Raw genomic sequence first — 23874 nt, 5'->3', positions numbered from 1 at the left:
TCCAGAAACCCCCTCCCACCTAACATGCATGTTATTGTTGTTCAGTTGCTAAGTTGCGTCTGACTCTTTGTGACTTCACGGACTATAGCCCACCAAGCTTCTCTGACCACAGGATTTCCCAGGTAAAAATACTGGAGTGGGTTGCCATGTACTTGTCCAAGAGAGCTTCCTTACCTGGGGACTGAACCCACGTCTCCTGCATTGGCAGGAGGATTTTTTTACCACTGAGCCACTAGGGAAGCCCAGGGTAAGCATACTTAGTCTAAATAACTCACTCAAAGTCACAGAGTGAGTCAACGTCTCAGGACCTTGAACTTGGGTTGACCTCAATGGCCAGGCTCCCAGCAGCACTGTGGTCTTCTTACTCTGACTTAAATTTGAGTCGACCTGAGAGTACTTATAGCCTTCTGACCTTCCTATCTATATCTCACCTTTCCTAGTTTTATACAATGTAAGGCAACTTAAAAAGAAAAAAAAAAAACCAACAGTTTGTATTTTAAGTACCAAGTTTGTCAACAGGATCCTTTATCAGAGTGAAACCAATTAGGGTTTCAAACAGAAACTTGAAAATGTTGGAGATGTTGGTTAGGCTCACGGTTCGTTCCCCCTAATTCACAATGCAGTAGAAATGTCACCACAGATGATTGAGGCTGACGGGGCCACAGATGTCACAGAGTCCAGCCCCCTAATTTTATAGAAGAGGAAATTGAGGCCCACAGAGGTTAAATGACTTGCCTAGATGACTTGCAATGAACAATAGCAAGAGAAATTACTATTGCAAATATGTAGTATTTCAGGTTTATTATGGTTTTTGTAGGCTTACTTAGGAATATAACTATTGTTTATATCATTGTGTTTGCAGGGAAGTATGTGGTAAGCAGTTAAAAAGAAAAAAAATCAAATCACTACAACCTCATCCACTGTAGGAAAAAAATAACTGAGTAGTTGAAGCAGGATTAGAACAGTAGGGAGAAAAGAAACAGAGAGATTGAAGAACGTGAGAAAGAAAGGAAATGTATAATTCTAATGAATGACTGATGCGCTATAGCTAGTGCTAAACACACAGTTTTTGTTTTTTTTTTCAATCACTGAAAAAGTACCTTTTTATTAAATGGACTAAGCTTGACATAGAAGAACTTGTTCTTGGCAGAACAGTAGACCATTGCAAAAGATATATTTTTCAGGCACAAAGTTTCTGTGAACATTCTAGACTCTGTGCAGCAACAGAGAATTTAAGTCCAAATGAATGTATTAACTCATTTTGAAATTTAATGCATAGCAAGTGTTTACCACAGGCAAAGCACTAACACATTTGCCTGTATATTCCTTTTCTGGTCTTTACGTTTTCATGTCTTGCCCTACTAATTTAATACATCATTTCATTTCATATGCAGTTTACCTTGAACAAGTTTATTTTTAGCTAAAGAGCGAGAAAATTCATAGATTGGGCACTTGCTACTCACAGCCCTTACAGCATTAATGGGAGGAAGGAGACAACCACAGAGAACAAAACCACCAGAGCACCTCCAGGAGTGTACATTGATGCGGCCAGTGTTCATAATCCAAAAAAGGATGTGAATGGCTCTGAAGAGCCTGCCTGCACCCTGACCTCTTCTCCCGCAAAGCCATAAGCAGGAAATACTCTGTTACTGCCTATGCCGGATTGGTAATGACTCCTTGCCTGCCTCCCCTGCTGCAGGTAATGGCTCACCCATGCAATTACCTTCTTTTGTCTTCTCAGAGTTCAAGATAAATTATTTCAACCTCTTTGCAGGGGGCATTTGAAACCCAAGTTATTTTTAGGGAGAAATGACATTTTTTTTTTCATGTAAGATGCAGAAGTTGTTGCTCCTCAGGCAGCTGAGGGAAAATGAAAGGCACTTCAAGTCCTTTTAAAAGGCAGATTCTGATGTTTAGCTTGAGATCAAAAAGAAACTCAAGAAAGGAGGGGAAGTGGAGGGGAGACCAGCATACACAGCCCTAGATCCTTTGAAGGCACTGCCATTACATTTCTGATCTTTGAACTTGGTAACTTATTACATGAGGATGAGCCGAATCTACTGCAATTGTGAAGCTAATAACCAGATAGCTTGCACGGCATGTACCAACCTTTAAAACAAAAAAGAATGCTACATTCTTAAGCATGATTAATGCACACAGACTTTTTCTTATACCTGTGAACAGAGTGAAGCCTTGGTGGCTCAGCTGTAAAGAATCCGCTTGCAATGCAAGAAATGCAGCAGGAGCCAAAGGTTCGATCCCTGGGAAGTTCCCTTCAAAAAGGAAATGGCAACCCACCCCAGTATTCTTGCCTGGAAAATTCCATGGACAGAGGAGCCTGGCAGGCTACAATCCATAGGGTTGCAGAAGAGTTGGACGTGACTCGGAGACAAAACAAACAAATTGAGAGAGATTAAAATGGTTTCTGGTATTTATGGAGTCAAAACCATGGCTTTTGGGACTTTCCTGGTGGCTCAGGGAATAGGAGTCCCCCTCCCAATGCAGGGGACACGGGTTTGATCCCCGGTCCAGGGAGATCCCATAAAGCTCAGGGCAACTAAGCCCATGAGTCATAACTACTGAGCCTGTGCTCTAGAGCCCGAAAGCCACAACTACTGAGTCTGAGTGTTGCCAAGTACCAGAGTCTGTGTACCTAGAAGAATCCATGTTCCATAGCAAGAGAAGTCACCACAATGAGAAGCCCACGCACCACAACTAGAGAATCGACCCTCGTGACATAACTAGAGAAAGCCCTTGCACAGTAATGATGACCTAGCACAACCAAAAATAAATAAATTATATATATATATCCCAAGCAAAAACAACATCATGGCTTTTGGAGGAACATCCTGCAATTCTTCCAGCCCACATGGCATCTTTTTGGTGAAAGTGTGAAAGTGTTAGTTACTCAGTCTTGTCTGACTCTTTGCAACACTGTGGACTGTAGTCCAACAAGCTCCTCTGTCCACGGGATTCTCCAGGCAAGAATACTGGAGTGGGTTGCCACTCTCTTCTCCAGAGGATCTTCCCAACCCGGGGATCAAACCCAGGTCTCCCGCATTGCAGACAGATTCTTTACTGTCTGAGCCACCAGGGAAGCCCATCTTTTGGGTACAGCATTGCATTAAACACTCAACGTTGGAGTCCATCTACCTGGATTTGAATTCCAGTATCTTTACTTGTCAGCTGTGAAAGCTTGAGCAACTTAACTTCTCTGTGCTGATATTTACTCACGGATATAAAAAAGGTTAATAGCATTAGGGCTGATTTTGAAAGGTTGCTATGAGGATGAAATAAGTGCTATATCTTAACTTCTCAATAAATATTAGGTATTATTATTCATCACATTCTGCAGCAAGATGATTTTCCTTTTGAATGACTTTGTTTTTCAACAGTGTTACAAAGCTGCACTTATTTCCTTACCTAAACATACTCAGCTGAATCTATAGTTTAAACTATAATTCTGCACTTATAAGTGATGTTTTACAACTAACAGGAATCCTGGTACTTAAGTCCGGACACACCATAGATGGCTCTTGAACTGAAAGGAAACCGATTTCTCCCCTCTCTGAGTCCTCAAATTCTAAGAGGTGAGACTAAAAAACGGAGATTTTGGCAAAAAGGCAGGTTACTTGGGGCTTGTCCGCATTCCCCATCAGTCAGGGAGACTGCTGTAAAGTTTCTCAGCACCTGGTATTGATCTCAATTACACCCCGATTGTTTCCTAAATTTATCCTACCCGAAGCGATAGAGGCTGGGAATCCATCACATTTTATTGCCTTGACTATAGGGACACCCACAAGATACAATTTCAAAGCAATGTGTGCAATGTCAGGTATTTCATAGTGCAATTTTATTCCATGGAGAAAGAAATGACTGGGAGAACAAGCACTTATTTTATTACTTCCCATCTCCATCTTCACCTCTGCCTTGGTTGATACATATTTATCATCTGCTTATATGTTAATATATGTTTTTTCCTCTTTGTTTTCTCTTTAAGTGGTTCTGCAGACACAATAGACACTGATGAGATTCTTAAATATGGTGAAAGTGTTTAAAGGAAAAGGAAGGATTCAGGACTCTGATGTCAAGCATGCATTAAGAGGAAAGTTATACTTTCATTGTGTTTTCATGTATTTGAGCCAATTTTGATTGAAACCTATAATTCTGGGGTAATGATTTCTGACTTATCCAATCTGTTTGTCGTCTACTAAATACAAATGCTGGAAGTTTGGTTCGGATGCAAGTTTAAGCTTGATACATTATTATAGTAATAGTGTTTTTAAAAGCTTCAAAAATATAAAATTAAAATAATATTGCCTACAAAATAATCCTCTTAGGTGTTATACGGTAAATTTTGATCCGTGCCCTTTAAGTTTTATATTAGATGAATGTTTTTATGAATCACATTAAAATTATTTCTGTTTTCAAGGGAAACTCAGTATGACTAAAATTTGTTTTATTCATTTAGATAAATCTAATAAATATCTTTAGCTTACAATTGACTTTGGGTTATGTTCATAAGTCACATTCAGAGGAAGAAGATTTTTTACCATTGGAGGTACACAAAATAATGTGTTTCAGGGTCTAAAAGCAATTCCAAGAGAGACAGTCCACTAATTTTTTGGTCAACGGCAGCATTACTGAAATAACAGAATAGCTTCTGAAGGTGACTATCGTGTTAGAGGGAGCAAAAGTCACTTGAGCACATACATTTTGGAAGAGTTGTTAAAAAATATCAGTGTCAGTACACCTAGACCTCTCGAGCTCCCTTTAAAACATAACAGTCTGTTTCTAAAATGGGATAGACCTTTGAGTTCTAACAAAAAGTAAAATTATTATCGTTCAGACACTAAATTGCTAGTGAAAATGGTACTTCCATTAACAGTCCAAGATGCAAAATATGTCTTTTTTTAAATTTTTTTTAAAAAATTTTAGGTGTTTTAGTGCCAAACAGACAAAATATTTGCTGAGTGCTAAAATATCAAGAACACTATATGAGGAATTATTCTTGGGAAGGAGAGACATAAATTCTTTTAGGAAAGCAACTCTGATTTTACAAACTTATTTTCTCATTCCTTAAACTTGAATTGTACCCCTTACAATTGTGCCACTTATCTCAAAGTATTTAAATTATGTGTTTAGGTTTCTGTACTTTCCACTGGATTTCGGAGTGTTTTTTTCTTTTTTTAGAACAGGGATCCTATCTTATTCATTGTGAGTACCTGCAGGATCTTATGCAATGCTCAGCCCATAGTACATTCTTCCTAATACTTGTAACTGAGTGAATGAATGAGTTACTGAACACAAGCTTTTTGAGCCAATTTTTTCTACCTTCAAGAGAGAAATGTAATATAATACATCACAAACAGAATATGGAAAACAGAACTTCAGTATTTTCTGTGTCATATACTTTAGTTCAGTCATTCAGTTGTGTCTGACTCTGCAACCCCATGGACTGCAGCACACCATGTTTCCCTGTCCATCATCAACTCCCGGAGCTTGCTCAAACTCATGTCCATAGAGTTGGTGATGCCACCCAATCATCTTGCCCTTTGTCCTCCCCTTCTCCTCCCACCTTCAATCTTTCCCAGCATCAGGGTCTTTTCAAATGAGTCAGCTCTTCGCATCAGGTGGCCAAAGTATTGGGAGTTTCAGCTTCAGCATCACTCCTTCCAATGAATATTCAGGACTGATTTCCTTTAGGATGGACTGGTTGGATCTCCTTGCAATCCAAGGGACTCTCCAGAGTCTTCTCCAACACCACAGTTCAAGAGTATCAGTTCTTCACTGTTCAGCTTTCTTTATAGTCCAACTCTCACATCCATACATGACTACTGGAAAAACCATAGCTCTGACTAGATGGACCTTTGTTGGCAAATTAATGTCTCTGCTTTTTAATATGCTATCAGGCTGGTCATAGCTTTTCTTCCAAGGAGCAAGCATCTTTTAATTTAATATTGTCATATACTTACATGTCCCTAAGTTCTTCAAAATGAAAAAATTTACATCATTGATAAGAAGTGACCTGTTTTTAAGATGCAGCAATTCACTATATAGCTCATATGAACTCTGAGAGGAAAAATGAAATACTGTATATAAAAATTAGAGGGACTTTCAATCTCAGTTTTGACATTTAAACAGCTTGGAAGTCATCATTTCTATCCTTAAAGCAAGTAAAAGATAAACAAACTGAAAAATCAATGGCTGTTCTTGTTCTTTCACAGAAACATGGTTAACAGCATAAGTTGTTGTTGTTAGTCGCTAAGTCGTATCTGACTCTTTGAGACCCCATGACGTGTGGCTCGCCAGGCTCCTCTGTCCATGGGATTTCCCAGGGAAGAATACTGGAGTGGACTGCCATTTTCTTTGCCAAGGGATCTTCCAGACCCAGTGATTGAACTCGTGTTTCCTGCATTGGCAGGCAGGTTCTTTAATTGCTGAGCCATCACAGAAGCCCAACAGCATAAGATACCACCTCGAAATCTGGAGGAACAGGTGAATACAGAAAATCAAGGTCAAGATCTGCTGGAGGCAGGGTGTCCACTAGCTTGAAGAGAAAAACTTCAAGGAAGCAGCAGGAGCCTTGGGGAGCCCACACAGTTACACAGGTTTTACCTTCAGGAACTCCAGCTTCTGGTTTTACCACCAGGTTCTAAGGGCTTCGTGGACCTGGTAGGAGATGTGGGAGAGAAATCAACATAAAATACACCCAAAGTGTTCTGCATGACAAAGGCGTGCTTTCTGGGGGAAAATATTTAACCAGAGCATCACCCAGCTGGGGAAGGGCATTCTCCCCACTTTAGACACTTCTTGCTCTCCTGTGTGAGAGAGACAGTATTCTAACACCAGAGAAACACTTGTGAAAGTCGCAAGTCTGCCCACTGCAAACTGAAATGTGACCATTAGATTACAGAAAACCTCCCCTTACTCATCTGTTACTGACAAAATAATAGGGCTGCAGTAAAATAAGTGTGCATTACAAGAAGACAGACTCCATCTGAGGAGGAGTACACAGAGAAACCCAAGCTTGAGAGGACAGAAGGAAACTTACAGTGCAGGAGTTGGACCCTTCTGACACGTAACAGCTCCAGCAAACATCAAACACAGCTCCATCCCTAGCCAGGCTGACACAGATGTCACACTGAGGGCCGCTTAACCTTGCTTCATCTTATTCAACACAAAGTAGTCAGCCTTCAACAACAAAAAACAATTACAAAGGCTGTCAAAAGGCAAGGAAAAATTACTCTGAAGAGATAATACAAATATCAGAACAAGATTCAGATATGACATAGAATTGGAATTATCAGACAGATAATTGAAAATAACTAAGACTAGTATGCTAAGAGATGTATTAGAAAAAGCATACAGCATCACAGGATGTGTAATATATTCAAAGAACTGAAACTCTGAGAATCAAAAAGAAATGCTGGGAATAAAACACATTGAAACAACAATTCAGAGAATCTCCAAAGGGTGCATCAGTAGACTCAATATGGCCAAAAGAAAATTCAGTGAGCTTAAACATGTATAAATAGAAATGTCTCACCTGAAATTCAATGGAAGAAAAAATAAACTATCTAAAAATTTCAGGGCTATTTCAAAAGGTAGAACATATGATTAATTGGAATACCAGAGGAAGAAAAACAGAACAGTGAAGAGAATTTATTTGAAGTAATAATAGCTGAGATTATTCCAAAACTGACAGACACCAAGTTCAGAGAACACCTAGAAGGTTATTAAAGAAACAAAAAAACCCAAAAAACCCAACCTACATTGAGGCATATCATATTCAAATTACAGAAAACCAGAGACAAAGAGAGTATGTTAAAAGAAACCATAGTGGAGAAAAACAAATAAACAAACAAACGAAAAACACTTTACTTTAGAGGAACAAGTATAAGAATTACAGAGGTCTTTTCATTAGAAACCAGACAAGCAAAGAAAACTATGGAGTGAAATATTTAAATGGTTGAAACAACAACAATAAGCTACCAAAAATAATTATACAGTGAGGTTATATGTTAAAATTTAAAGAGAAATAAAAATGTTTTAGAAAAAAGAAATAATCTTTAATAGAGCAGTGAGGGTAGATCATTTGACTCCATGAGAACTGGAAACACATCTGTACAGTCCTCCACGGCAACCCTACAGTGATCAGGACACAGGACCCTCATAGGAACTGGTTAAGAAATTAATGGAAATCAGTGATAAGAATATTCTTAATGTCCGGGCTGAATAACATATACCTTTTTCAAATTAAAAGGGATTTGAAGTTGGAGGCATCCTGTGAAAAATAATTTACTAATGAGTAGTCTCCAAAATCTCTGGCTAATTATTTTGGATTTATGAAGGCACTGGAAAAGTGCGGTCTGCTTACTACTTCCACCCACTAGTGACTTTAATAAATGTAATGCCAGAACATGCTGTACGTGTGAAATATGCATGAATTAATTTTAGTTTAAAATTTTGGTTTTGGAGTCTTTGCTTTCTTCAGAGGACTCAAATTAGCATAATTAACATAATATTAACTTTTCATCAGAAGAGATTTCAGTTTTATATTACTCTGACCATAGCCTTCAAATCCCATACAGTTTCCAACTGCCTTTTAAAACTATTATTATTATTAATGACCTTTGGAGCTCTCTGTCATCTCCCTGTCTACCCATTTCTCTCATTAGATTTCCATTTGTTCTGTTTTCCATTTGTCTTTTCTGTTTGTTTTTCACTACCCTTAGTATACATGTCTACACATTTAGTATTTTTTATTTCCTTTTTGTTCCTTGCATTTTTATTCAGTCTTCCCAATATGTAGTTTTACCCACATTAAGTCATTAAGTCCCTTCCTAACTCAGTTGTAGAACCTGCTGATATAATCCCACAAATAACTTAAGATGAAGGTAAATGAAGTGTTTATACATTTGTCAACCTTTTTCTTCTCCCTCAATGCATGCAATATTGCTTTTATGTTTATGTTTCTTATGCAGCTTAAGTCATTAATTCCAGGAACATAAAGAGAAGGAGTCATTCTGTCCTGAGAGCCCAGGGTTGTAAAAATGTGATTGCCATACGGGATGAGCTGCTCAGATCTTTGACTACAGTGAGGATGATTGACAGAGGGCTGGAGCATCAATAATTTCAGTAGAGGCTTTCCTCTGCAGACCAGGGTCCACCATGGGAGAGGCAGTCACAGAGCTGGGCTTGGTAGTCAGGGTGTTTGACCTGCATGGAGCTGTTGTCATTCAGCTGCTAAGTTGTGACCGACTCTTTGCAACCCCATGGACTACAGCGTGCCAGGCTTTCCCGTCCTCCAATATCTCTCAGAATTTGCTCATAAATATTAAGTAGCGCTTGTGATAATGAAAGTCCATTGACATTGGGTCAGATATATCCTTGAACCCATCAGTGGTCATTTCTCCTGTCCTTGTGAATATAATTGGAACTGATATGCTTGGCATTTGGTGTTGCCACCATATTGGTTCTCTATTCTGCCAGATAAGAGTTATTGGAGCAGACAGGCCAAGTGAAATGTTCTGAACTTGCATAAACCCTTACCTTCCAATCACTACCCAATCAAGATTGTAAATTAAAAAAAAAAGTCCCCGTGGAGGATTGTTGCTATTTAATCGCTAAACTGTGTCCGACTCTTTTACGACCCCATGGAATGTAGCCAGCTAGGCTCCTCTGTCCATGGGATTTCCCAGGTAAGAATACTGAAGTGGGTTGTTAATTCCTACTCCAGGGGATCTTCCCGACCCAGAGATCGAATCCCTGTCTCTACTGAGCCACCAGATGGCTATTATTAAAAACTTAATTGACACAGAGGTGTTAGTTTCTGTGATATCTTCGTTTAACTTGTCACTCTGACACGGAGTGAATCCTGGAGAATAACTCCAGGCCACTACAAACTTAACCAAGCAGAAGGCCTGGTCATCTTGCTTTGCCAGATGTAGTATCATTGCTGGAGATTACAGAGGCCTCAGGTATGGTCAGTGGTCACCAATATGGAGAATATCTGAAGGTACCCAGTCTCAGAGAACACTGAAATGGTCTTATAATGGCTCATCTGAAACACTAACTCAGAGAAAACACTTTGAAAAAATGGGTGCTGTCCTTCAGGATGTGATGTGTATATATCAAAGCCAAGATTTCTACATTGCATGATGTTCTCTGTAGGAACTGGTGACCCTGGGGTGGAAAGAGTTCTCACAACTTGAAACTATGTACATTGGAAGTTATGGCTCTCCAAAGGGATAGACTCCATCTGTATTAGCATTCTCTGATTGCCATAATAAAACATCACAGCCCTGGTGTCTTACACTACAGAAATGTATGGTCTCATAGTCCAGGAGGTTAGGAGTCTGAGATCAATGTATCAGGGTAGGTTACTATGGAAGCCTCTCTTCTTGGTTTACAGGTACCCACCGTCTGCTATTCTCACAGAGCCTCTTCCTCTTGTGTGTGTGTGGAGAAGACATATATATCTGGTGTCTCCTCTTTTCTTTTAAAGACACCAGACTATCAGATTAAAGCTCCACTCTTATGACCCCATTTAACCTTAATGACCACCTTAAAGGCCCTATCTGTATATGCAACACAGCAGATTAAAGCTTCAACCTATTACTTTTGGGGGAGCACACCCAGTTCCAACCATAACACCTGGCACAGGACACATCAAAGTCCTTACTGCATCCCAAGGTATGGTTTCCCACAGGGGTCTCTAGACTCACTGTGTCCAAGAAGAGAAGTCACCCAACTTGACAGAAGTAATTTATTACAATTAACAAGAGGAGAAATGTGAGAGGCTGGAATACAAGTTGAACCCTGGTGATCCACTTGGGCTCCTATCAATATAGTTTTGCCCCATAGTGACTACGAACCGAATCCAGATGAAAAGGGGTGTACTCACCAGCACCCTCACTTCAGATGCAAAATACCCACCACCAAACCGTTGTGTAAAACTTTGCATCCTCACATATACAAGGATGTTTACTGTAGTATCATGCTTGATGGCAAAGAGTTGAAATCAACACGGGGTTACAGCCTTGTTAAGAGAAGAGATAGGAAAAAATGTGTTGCGTGTACATCATGAAGCATCACACAACAAGAAGGAGCAGAGAATTAGCTGAACACATAGAAAGACCTTTAAAATGTAGTGCTTATTGAAAGAAGTAAAGAAAATCAGATGCTCAAAATAGTAGCAGTAATGAAATCTAAAAGACAGTGTACAGTTTAAAAAATATAAAAATGTACACACAGTATCAGAATGGTGGCCTGTTGTTTGGGAGGTTGAGGGGGGGAAAGTGTGCATTTAGGAATAAAAGAAAGAAAAATTGAAACAATATTCATGCCTACCAACTACACTCTAGTGATCACATCTTTAGGTATACGACATTCCATATAAATGCTGCTTCTAAAGCATCCTTTATTCCAACACTTGCAACATCTGAGTTCATGGTGGACTGAGCTGCCTGGCAATCCTAGACATCTCAACACATTTTCCAGATGAATAACTGGATTCAGGCAATCACTCTCTACATCCTGTTTCACCAAATGCTTATCATCCACTTTCACTGTTTTGCACAGATTGTTGACCAGTCCCTTGTGGCTTTGGTTTTTCTGCCTACAATTCTCCCATTCCCCTTCCTATTAACTTTTCCAATTCTTGTCTAGTTGCAAAGAATGTATAATTTGCATGCAATGGCAAAAAAAATGCCTTAAAAAAAAAAATCTTTCTGAGAGTTATTGCCAGTCATTAGTTTTCAAAAGGAGTTAAGCTATAAACATTTATAAGAAAGACTCATTAGAAGAAAGTAATATTGCTGCTTATAGTATTATATTGCTAATAACTTTACTATCAAACACTACCCTCAAATCATTAATTTTAACAAAATACGAATCTGTTGCTGTTGTTTAATTGCTAAGTTGTGCCCGACTCTTTGTGACTCCATGGACTGTAGCCTGCCAGGCTCCTCTGTCCATGGGATTTCCCAGGCAAGAATACTGGAGTGGGTTGCCATTTCCTACTGCAGAGGATCTTCCTGACCCAAGAACTGAACCCATGTCTCCTGCATTGGTAGGTGGATTCTTTACCACTGAGCCACCAGAGAAGCCCATGAATATCCTAGTCCCCATTTTAAACACTCCAAAAGGACTCAACAGTTTTGCACTAGGATTCCATCATTACGGTATAAGAAGCTATTGTTAACAAGTATAACCTGGGAACATTTTAGATGCGAGATGATCCCTGTTTATATATTGTGCAGTTACAAGACAAAATATGACCTCTGTGAGAATGCACCCTTTAGGATTAAATATCAAGTTCAATATTCTATCTTTGGCTAATTTATAATTCCCCAAGAAGTTTAACTAGGCTGCTTTTTTACTTGCATGAGCATAAAATTTCACATTCTGCTCTGAAATTAAAAATTTTCATTTAATGCATTCAACAATAAGCAACATCCAAGGAATCACATAACTATTGAGCCAGGTTAGCTGGAGAAATAAAGAGAATTCAAGAGAATAAAGCAAAAGGGTACAATAGTAGGAAAAAAAAAAAATCTGATGGATAATACTACCTTGATTTTTTTTTTTATTAGAGGAGTCAAATAGTTCTTTACTCTAAGCTGAAGCAACCCTTCATCAAAGTTAATTTAGCTGTACTCAGCATCTTCAAATTAAAACAAAAAGTTAATTTGCATTTGGTGAGATGAAAAATCAGGATTATATGAAAACCTCAAAAGAACTGACTGATTTTCTCCTGGGGTGATCTTTTTTTTTTCTTTTTTAAACTAGATTCTTAGTGGATCTTAATCTGCTGAAGTTGCCCATTTTTTACAAGTTCTTTAGTACTATTCCAGTTTAGAATGAAGTTAATTCAATAGTTAGAAAATAATGATAGGAAATCTTTCTTCATCTTCATTTGAAATAGCTTCACAGCAGACAGAACAGCATGAGACAATGAACAATGAATGGATTAGTAATCAGGGACTTTTCCTTCTGAATTCAGCTTTGCCTGAAATTAACAAAGTATGAACTCTAACTCTCTGAGCCTCAGTGTCCATATCTGTTAAGTAATCACACCAGCCTAGGTCCAAGACCTGAACCTGAGATTCAAGGTACCTAACCATGGTCTAACGTATCCTTGGGGGGTGAGGTGAGGAGAAGAAGGATGGCATCTCAGACAGGAAATTACAACTACTCGACATTACTGACCTTCCATCTGAAATTTAGCATTTATTTCAATTTTGAGTATAGATATAGACCACATCAGTATCAGCAGTACCTGTGATTTTATCAACAATAGGAATGACAGGCATTTCATATTACATTACGATACTATAGATAATCCACTCTGTCTTTTCAGTTCATCACTGCTTCAAAATTTTAATAACTATTAGACCTACTGGTATATCTTGTCATCTCTGTATTAGTAAAGACAAATAATAATATACACATATTTTAATAATTCCACATATTTTACATTATACATTTAAATATACTATTTTTAAAGAAGTCCAAAAACCTCACAATGCAAAAGAAGTCTATGGTTCTGAAGATAGGAGACCTCTAGGCTAGCTGATGACAACAATCTCTTTCACCTCCAACATATCCTTTTAAATTCCATAAAAATGATACTTTGTTTCTTCAAGATTGAGGGAAAATAATTGCAAATAACGAATGTTTCATAATTCATAGATTTCTTATGTGAACTTCTCTGGTCAGGTGACATATTCTTGTAACCCAATCCTCTTATTCTGTTCTGGCTTTTTATCGATGGAATACATGCAAGAAACAGCAGTTAAATGCAAATCAAATGGTAGGCTTTATGTGAATGGCCCTGTAAAGAAATATTTAAATCCAAAACAAGTCTCTCCTATAAACACTTGATGAAAAAGAGTGTTTCTCTGTTTTTTTTAAAGCTTGCATTTTTATTTATAACATGTCACTTTCTAATTGCTTTTTTAATTAATTATTTAATTGGAGGCTAATTACTTTACAATAGTGTTCAATTGGGCCTCCTTCCATTCTTTTCCCACATCAATCAAAGAATAGAGCTGCTGCTGCTGCTGCTAAGTCACTTCAGTCGTGTCCGACTCTGTGCGACCCCATAGACGGCAGCCCACCAGGCTCCGCCGTCCCTAGGATTCTCCAGGCAAGAATACTGGAGTGGGTTGCCATTTCCTTCTCCAGTGCATGAAAGGGAAAAGTGAAAGTGAAGTCGCTCAGTCGTGTCTGACTCTTCGTGACCCCATGGACTGTAGCCTACCAGGCTCCTCCGTCCATGGGATTTTCCAGGCAAGAGTACTGGAGTGGGGTGCCATTGCCTTCTCCAAGAATAGAGCTAATGGTGAGCAAAAAAGACTCTTGCTCCTCCTTGAAAAAAAAGCTATGACAAACCTAGACAGCATATTAAAAAGCAGAGACATCACTCTGCTGACAAACGTCCATACAGTCAAAGCTATGGTTTTTCCAGTAGTCATGTATGGATGTGAGAACTGGGCCATAAAGAAGGCTGAGTGCCAAAGAATTGATGCTTTCAAACTGTGGTGCCTAAGACTCTTGAGAGTCCCTTGGACAGCAAGGAGATCAAACCAATCAATACTAAAGGAAATCAACCCCGAATATCCATTGGAAGGACTGATGCTGAAGCGAAGCTCCAATACTTTGGCCACCTGATTTGAAGAGCCGACTCACTGGAAAAGACCCTGATGCTGTGAAAGATTGAGGGCAGGAGGAGAAGGGGACGACAGAGGATGAGATGGTTGGATGCCATCACTGACTCAATGGACATGAGTTTGAGCCAACTCTGCTAAGTCGCTTCAGTAGTGTCCGACTCTGTGCGACCCTATAGACGGCAGCCCACTAGGCTCCGCCGTCCCTGGGATTCTCCAGGCAACAATACTGGAGTAGGTTGCCATTTCCTTCTCCAGTGCATGAAAGGGAAAAGTGATAGTGAAGTCGCTCAGTCATGTCTGACTCTTAGCAACCCCATGGACTGCAGCCCACCAGGCTCCTCCGTCCATGGGATTTTCCAGGCAAGAGTACTGGAGTGGGGTGCCACTGCCAACTCTAGGAGATAGTAAAGGACAAAGAAGCTTGGCATGCTGCAGTCCATGGGGTCACAAAGAGTTGGACACCACTTAGCGACTGAACAACAATGACAACCTTTGTCCTTACACCAGAATCAGGAGAATTTCTTCCATTGAACTTATAGGAAGGAAAACATAAGATCAGGCAGCAAGGAGACTCTTAGCAGAATCAAAGATAAGATATGGGATTTGGTCCGACTGTTAATTTTAAAGCACAATAACAATGCCCACTGGTAATACAACCAAAAGCCTACCTGTTCTAATGTATTTTGAGTATTTGCTATACATCTGGCACAGTTCCAAGTACTTGGCATCTATTGACTCATAAAATCTTTACAACAAACCTACAAGGTGATACAATTTGAACCTTACTTTGCTACAAAGAAAACTGAGATATAGAGATGTCAGGTCAGTTATTCAAGTTCACAAAAAGAGCAGCAGGACTGGAGGTTGAGCTCAGGTCCTCTGGTCTGGCCTCTGATTCTAACACACCTAGCTCATGTGCTCACCAGTCAGACTAGCTGCTTTCCTGGAGTGGGGGCAGAGAGGCAAGGAGCATAGGAACTCACTCCACCAAATTCCTCCAAGCTGTTTTAAATTGCTTCAGCTGCTGCTTTTAGTGAGGATATGCAAAGTATGGGCTTAGGGTTTCTCATCCCAACATTAATAAAAAGATAACCCTCATGAATCCTAGACCTAAATTCAAAACACAAAATAAAAAACTTTTAAGACAATAACATAGGACAAAACCTAGACAATCCAGGGTATGGTGATGTCTTTTTAGATACAATATCAAAGACACAGTTCATAAAATAGCCAATAAGATGGACTTCATTAAAATGAAAACTTCTGTTCTGTGTAAAAACAGTATCAAGAGAATTGGAAGACAAGCCAAAGGAGTGGGAGAAAATATTTGCAAAAGACTTCTGATAAAGGGTTGTCAACCATAATATACCATATCTTCCCAAAGATACAAAGATGGCAAATAAAAGAGACTCCACAGTATATGTTATTGGGGGATGGAGGGTGAGAGATGAATAGGTGGAACACAGAAGATTTTTGGAGTAAAGAAAATACCTTGTATAATATTAGAATGATGGATATGTGTCATTATACATTTGTCCAAACCCTAATAATATACAACACCAAACATGAAATGTAAGATAAACTCCGAACTTCGGGTAATGATGTATCAATGTAGGTTCATCCCTGTAAAAAAATGTACTATTCTGGGGAGTGATGTTGCTAAAAGAGAAGGCTATGCATATGTGTGGTCAGAGGTTTGGGGAGAAATATCTGTACCTTCCTCTCAGTTTTGTGTGAACCTAAAATTTGCTCTAAGAAAACAAAGTATTAAAAACAAAGATAAAAATGATAACCCTCTCTTCTCACCAGACACAATTAGGAGAGTTTTCTATAGAAGCATACCTAAGGAATCCTATTATGCCGTAGCCCAAAACAAGACATTTTACATCACCATAATATTTTGGACCATGATCCTTATTTTTCCAATATTGACATTATCTATATCATTAATGTTAAACAATAAATATAGAGGTGTCACTAATATATATTGGTTGGGGTCAGAGGAATGCAGAAAAGAGAACTGGGTACTATTCATTATTTATGCAATATCTCTAAGACTCAGTTTCTTTATTGTCAAAGGGGTTCCCAGGTGCCTCAGAGGTAAAGAATCCACCTGCCAATGTATGAAATGTGGGTTCAATCTCTGGGTCGGGAAGATCCCCTGGAGAAGGAAATGGCAATCCACTCCAGTATTCTAGTCTGGAAAGTCCCATGGACAGAGGAGCTTGGCGGGCTATAGTCCATGGGGTCACAAAGAGTCAGACAGGACATGGCAGCTAAACAACAACAACAATGCCTAATTCAAGGTATTTTTAGAAGGCTAAGCCAAATAAAGCATGTTTCCTGATTAGCAGAACATCTGGATGTTAACAAAAATTCCATATTAACATTATTATCAATATTAGATTAAATAATAACCCTTCTGTAAGAATTGGTTGGGACTTTATTCTTGTTTGTTTTTGATTTTCCTTTTTTGATGATACAAAAAGCTTTCTCATTCACTTCTGCTTATTCATACTAGCCAAGTAACCAAGAAATGGACTTGGCCACATCAACCTGATCCGTGGAATCCTAATTTAACTCAAGTCACAGTTGGAGTGGGTACTGTAATTTTTACTGAAATGGTGCTGTGTCTTAAAAGGGTGGAAGACAAAATATCCAATATCTGAGGGGGACAGTTAGAATAGTAACATACATTTCTGTAATATGACCTGTCTGGTAGAGGAGATGGATAGCAAATTGTTAGCTTCTTTTTTAACACCTAAGCCCGGTTCTTCTTCAGCAGGAATCCATCATCAAAGAATAGTCTCATCATTTTAAACTAATGGGGTAAGAATGAAAGGGAACATATTTTCAAGGTTTTCTAGCTGCTAAAATACAAACACTGAGATCACAGGGATTCAAATGGCTACATTTGCAAGAACGCTTTATCTGATGGATTAAACAAAATGGGAGATGTTTATCTAGAAAACAAGCTACTGATTCTTTCAAGAGCAGGCTCTTGGCAATTTGCCTTCGCTCTGTTTTGCTCTGAGTTACTAATGCTCTCTGCTTACTCTCTATTCTCTGCTGCCTATCTGGAAATACCCTGGTTTTCCTCTAAATTCAAAGCAGAGGTCTGATGTTCAATGGGGAAGACACTTTTTAAAAAGCAACAAATAACACAACAACCCACTTCCACAATTGGACCGATTAAAGTGTTTTAAATTCTATAATCACTCTCACCATAAGCCAGAGCAGATTTTTTAAACAGATGTAAACTAAGTGACATGTTTCAGAGTAACAGGAGCTAGAAAATTCAGTGGTTATAAGACCTCTGGTAAACAAATTTTCTCTATGAATATTGCTTTAGAGTCAAAAACAAAAACAACAGTGTAAGAGGGTTCCCTCTTGTAAGGGAACCCTCTTACACTGTTGGTGGGAATGCAAACTAGTACAGCCACTATGGAGAAGAGTGTGGAGATTCCTTAAAAAACTGGGAATAGAACTGCCATATGACCCAGCAATCCCACTGCTGGGCATATACACCGAGGAAACCAGAATTGAAAGAGACGCATGTACCCCAATGTTCATCGCAGCACTGTTTACAATAGCCAGGACATGGAAGCAACCTAGATGTCCATCAGCAGATGAATGGATAAGGAAGCTGTGGTACATATACACAATGGAATATTACTCAGCCATTAAAAAAAATACATTTGAACCGGTTCTACTGAGATGGATGAAACTGGAGCCCATTATACAGAGTGAAGTAAGCCAGAAAGAAAAACAACAATACAGTATACTAATGCATATATATGGAATCTGAAAGATGGTAACGATAACCCTATATGCGAGACAGAATAAGAGACACAGATGCATGGAACAATTTTATGGACTCTGAGGGAGAAGGTGAGGGTGGGACGTTCTGGGAGAATGGCATTGAGACATGTGTATTTTCATATGTGAAACAGAGCACCATTCCATGTTCGATGCATGTGACAAGGGCTCAGGGCCGGGGCAATGGGATGATCCAGAAGGATGAGAGGGGGAGGGAGGTGGGTGGGGGGTCCGGGAAGGGGAACACATGTAAACCCATGGCTGATTCTTGTCAATGTATGGCAAAAACTATTACAATATTGTAAAGTAATTAGCCCCCAACTAAAATAAATAAATTTATAAAAAAAAAAAAAAAAAGAAATGGCAAAAAAACAAAACAAAAACAAAACCACATGTCCCCAAACAATAAAATTTCACATTTCTAGGATCAACATTAGGTATATTGTCCTCTCTGCCATAAATGTCATGTTGAATAAATCCATCTGAACGTTTCAAAGTAGACACTGTTCTGAAAAGAATAATCTAAGCATCTGAAGATGAGACCGGCAAGTGGTTTCCACGCTGCGCATGCTGTGGGGCCAGGTGGGCGCGTGGAGCGGGCAGCTCCTGTGTTTGCTGCAGACAGATTGCGACGGCCCGACTCTGAGGGCGTCTATATCAGGGCCATCATTTCTGATGTAGATTGGTAATTGCTCAGCATGCTGTCTTGAATTCTGTCTCAAGCTGTTTATATTTCTTTTTACTAATTCCACCCAATGTTTTCATATCCACAATCACATTAACAGTGGAGAGGCAGTGTGAATGCCAAAGTATATTTTGAGTTATTAAATTGATTTATATCTTCAATATTTCCTAATAATTATTAAGGCAAGAGAGAAGGAAAAAAAAATCCATAAATTCGGGATTAGTACACGCTGTTGTGCCCAAAAGAAAAAGTTGGCAGTTGATCTCGAAGTTTTGTGAAATTTTCCTAAAAATTCCCACCAAAGAAAACATACCTCTCAATTTCTAGGCCGTGGCTATTTTTTAAGTCGACAGTCATATCACAGAGGTAGAAGCCTGATGGAGGCTCCTTGCAGTGTTGTAACAAACTGTCACGGACCAGGTGGCTTAAACAACAGAAATCTATTTCTGAGATTTCCGGAGGCTGGGAAGTCCAAGCTCAGGTTCAGGTGATGGTCTTCATTCTGTCTGCAGATGGCCATCTCCTGGTTTCTGTGTTCTCACATGGCAGAGAGAGGGGCAGGAAGGACAGAGAGAAGTAAGCATAAGTTCTTTCCTTATAAGGGCAGTAATCCCATCATGAGGGCTCCAACTGTATGACCTAATTATCTCCCAGACCCCATGCCCAAATACCATCACTTTAGGGATTAAGGTCTCAATATATGAATTTTGAGGGAACACAAACATTCGATTTGTAGCAGAATCCTTTCATAAAGAAAAAAACTGGGCAACATGATTTCCCCAAAGTATAACCTGGCAAGTTCGATCATACATAGGGGTTTGCTAAAAATCCTTTTGTAGACAGTTATTCTCAGAAGAGCTACTGGTAAATTACAGTTTTCACTTGCAAATACAAATAAACATGATTGCATCTAATTGCAGACTAGCAGAAACATCCAGTAATTTTCTTTAGCAATGCTGTGTTAGAAAGCCAACCTGGAAATAATCAATTGCATTATTCTAAGTTAGATTTATAAGGATTCATTTCCACTGCAAGCCTACAAAAGTTATATTTTTCCTTCTGACTTTCCACTTCAAACTACACAGCTAAAGTCTAAATTGTGTTAACCCACTACCGAATATTTTAAATAACAGTAAGTTATTTGGGGAGGTAGAATCTGAATATTCTAGGAATGTTAGTATTTTTATGATTTGAGCATGTTTTTATCTAAATAAAATGGTAATTAGGAATTAATATGTTGGCTCTGATTTTTGCTGATGAGCTCAGTCCTATGCTACCTAGATTCAAAGATCTGATTTGCTCTATATAATAAATGAGCTGGATTTCACAATTAAGTTAAAATAAAGGGATATACAATCAGCGTTTTGGTAAAATATACAAATGGGCTTCCCTGCTGGCTCAGATGGGAAAGAATCTGCCTGCAACACAGGAGAACCCAGGTTCAATCCCTGTGTCAGAAAGATACCCTCGAGAAGGAAACGGCTACCCACTTCAGTATTCTTGCCTGGAGAATTCCATGGACAGAGGAACTGGGGGTTGTAAAGAATCGGACACAATAAGGGACTAACACTTCCACTTTTTCTCATAAATAAATCAACTTACTGGGTAATAGGTTTTGTAATTATAAAATGCTTTTACAGAATTAAGTGAAAGCGAAAGTGAAGTCGCTCAGTCGTGTCCGACTCTTTGCGACCCCATGGACTGTAGCCTACCAGGCTTCTCCGTCCATGGGATTTTCCAGGCAAGAGTACCGGAGTGGGTTGCCATTTCCTTCTCCAGGGGATCTTCCTGACCCAGGGATCGAACCAGGCCTCCAGCATTGCGAGCAGACGCTTTATTCTTTGAGGACCAGGGAAGCCCCTTAACAGAATTAACATTTATCTTAAAAAAAAGTTATTTTACAATGAATTATGAATGTTTTTGTTCCCTTCAAATTTATTATGTTGCAACCCCCAAAGATGATGGTATTAGGAGGCAGGGCCTTTAGAAAGTGCTTAGAGTCATGAAGCTTCCCTGGTGGCTCAGATGGTAAAGAACCCGCCTGCAATGAGGGAGACCTCGGTTTAATCCCTGGGTTGGGAAGATCCCCTGGAGAAGGGAAAGGCTACTCACTCCAGTATTCTGGCCTGGAGAATTCCATGGACAGAGGAGTCTGGCAGGCTACAGTCCATGGGGTGTCAAAGAGTCAGACATGACTGAGCGACTTTCACTTTAAGTCATGAAGATGGAGTCCTCATGAGTGGGATTAGTGTTTATGAAAGAGGGTCTAAAAATCCCTAATTCCTTCCACCATGTGAAGATTCAGTGAGAAGGCACTGGCCACCAGTTATGAACCAGAACAAGGACTTTTACCTGAATTGGACCATTCTGGTGTCTTGATCTTAGAATTCCCAGTCTCCAAAATTGTGAGAAATAAATTACTGTTGAATATAGTTTCTATCACTGCCTGGTATATGGTATGTTCATTCAGTAGCCCAAATGAACTGAGACATGTGTAAAATTACCCCAGCTTTTATCTATTAATTTTCAACAGACAGAAACAAAGAATCAGATCCAACTGTATAATATCGGCTTTCCTTTCCACACTGTAACTCTGGACCACAAACTTAGCCTTATCAGGATATTTTAAAAATTTACAATTTTAATTTAAACATCCTATGAAATTCACAGTAAGGAAAAAGACATAAAACTAATCTTCTGAATAAATTTTCTCATCTTCCCAAAGGGCAGGAGGAGAAAAGGGTGACAGAGGATGAGATGGTTGGATGGCATCACCAACTCAATGGACATGAGTTTGAACAAACTCTGGGAGATAGTGAAGGACAGGGAAGCCAGATGTGCTGCAATCTATGGGGTCACAAAGAGCCAGATACAACTTAGCGACTGAACAAGAACAAGATAGTTTCTAAGTGCAGCACTTTATTGAGACACTGTTTATGGGCGATGTGTGTGTATGCATATGTATATAGATGTAATCTCAGAATGTGTTTTTGTACATATTTCTGGTTCACAATGATATGAGTGTTTTGGAGGGTTCTCCACTCTTTACTCACCCCACAGGAGAGCAAAAAGAATAGGAGAGTGGCATGGAAGACACCAGTGCACAAAAGACATCCACATTTATCTAGATCATAGGAAGTGAATGGACACCTGCCAAGGAATAACAGAAAGTGGAGGCAACGACTCAAAATCAAGAAGAAAGAGCTTCAGTGAAGGATTTAGTTGAACAGCTAGTAGAACCTTTCAGAGGCTCTAAGACCAGAGTCAACTGACTCTCAAGGACAAAAGTAAGAACAAGGATTCGGCAGAGTGACAGCTGAAATAGTCTATATAGAATGACTGTGTTGGTTGGCTTTCCACACCTTCCTCCATTTTCCCCCTCCCTCCTGGATCCTCATATACATTGAACTCAGAGAGCATTATAAAAATTGCTACCTGGAGAGCCTGGATTTCTAAGTAATATTCTGCTCTGAAAAAAAAACTAGGACTTATTGGTGATATGATTGATACAAGAGACACGGAAGGGAATGATGAGTTGTGTCAGGAAAAAAGTGCTAACAATTAAAAGAAGAAACGAGAGATAAAGGTATTTCAAAACACAAAAAACAGCCAGCATGAAAACCTTCCAATGGACCAAATCTGTGGAGAAGATGAATATATAATGAGTAATAATAGTAATGTATTATAATTTATTTAATACAATTCCATAATTGATAATAAAACAAGTGAGAAAGCAAATCAACCAATAAATAGATGTAGAAGACATTATAGATTTAGGTAAGTCATTTTACAACCATTAGAAAATAATTATTTCAGGCAAGGATTTTCAACAGACTCTAAAATTACTCAGTACAATTTCATTTGGAGCAAGATACTTATGTAAGTCCACAGTATATCACCTCATACTATTCAATACTTGCAAGTCAAAGACATTTTTTGAAAAGAGCCTTAACCAAAGAACTGAAGGTAACACCATCTATAATGGGTCAAAGCAGCACCTTCTGATGTGATGTACTAAGAAAGAAAAGATGTCATTCGTATGTAGTCCTACAAAATATGCATAACCTGAATGCATGAGGATTCATCAGACAAATTCAATTTGAGAGAGATTCTAAGGAACTGCCTGTGAATCTTCAAAACCATCAGCAAAAGGCAAAGAAAGGTTAAGGGGCTTGTCCAAATAAAGCAGATTTAGATCTTAAAGTAAACAAGTGGTGCGCACAGCTTACAAGACACTATTGGGAAAATCATCAGAATTTGAATACAGACTCTGTATCAGAAAATAGCATATCGATGTTAAATTTCCCAAATTTGATTGTTTTTCAGTGAGGAAAATGTTTCCTTTAGAAACAGAAAATACACGGGAACACTGAATTATTTAGGGGGTAAAGATTCATGATGTCTGCAATTTACTCTTAAGTCGTTATATCTACATAAGCTTTCCTGGTGGCTCAGTTGGTAAAGAGTCTGCCTGCAATGTGGGAGACCCAGGTTCGATCCCTGGGTGGGGAAGAACCCCTGGAGAAGCAAATGGCAATCCACTCCACTATTCTTGTCTGGAGGATTCCATAGCCAGAGGAACTGGTTGGGCTACAATCAATGGGATCATGAGTTGGACACGATTGAATGACTAACAGTTTCACTTTCATATATCTATGTAGATATATAGCTATGCTATTTATGTGCTTATAC

General features: G+C 39.0%; 2 long non-coding RNA genes across 2 annotated transcripts in view; one reads left to right on the top strand and one right to left on the bottom strand.

The window, feature by feature from the left end:
- The window catches only part of LOC145534254 (uncharacterized), a 101136-nt gene that overhangs the window by 10769 nt on the left and 66493 nt on the right, over positions 1 to 23874 (bottom strand). Inside the window, exons 3-4 of the long non-coding RNA XR_014074386.1 lie at positions 19496 to 19719; positions 7055 to 7194 (exon numbers count right to left, since the gene is read on the bottom strand). This is a non-coding gene — a long non-coding RNA (uncharacterized LOC145534254). The remainder of the gene's footprint in view (positions 1 to 7054; positions 7195 to 19495; positions 19720 to 23874) is intronic.
- On the top strand, positions 121 to 4437 carry LOC145534253 (uncharacterized). Its single transcript, XR_014074385.1, has 4 exons — positions 121 to 247; positions 1395 to 1699; positions 3497 to 3590; positions 4001 to 4437. It is a non-coding gene; the product is annotated as an uncharacterized LOC145534253 (long non-coding RNA).

The sequence above is a fragment of the Giraffa tippelskirchi genome, chromosome 14, assembly GCF_054371585.1.
Source record: "Giraffa tippelskirchi isolate mGirTip1 chromosome 14, T2T-mGirTip1v1.2.pri, whole genome shotgun sequence".
Taxonomy (NCBI): domain Eukaryota; kingdom Metazoa; phylum Chordata; class Mammalia; order Artiodactyla; family Giraffidae; genus Giraffa; species Giraffa tippelskirchi.
Note: the sequence above shows the minus strand (reverse complement) of the source record. Positions and strands in the feature narration are given on the sequence as shown.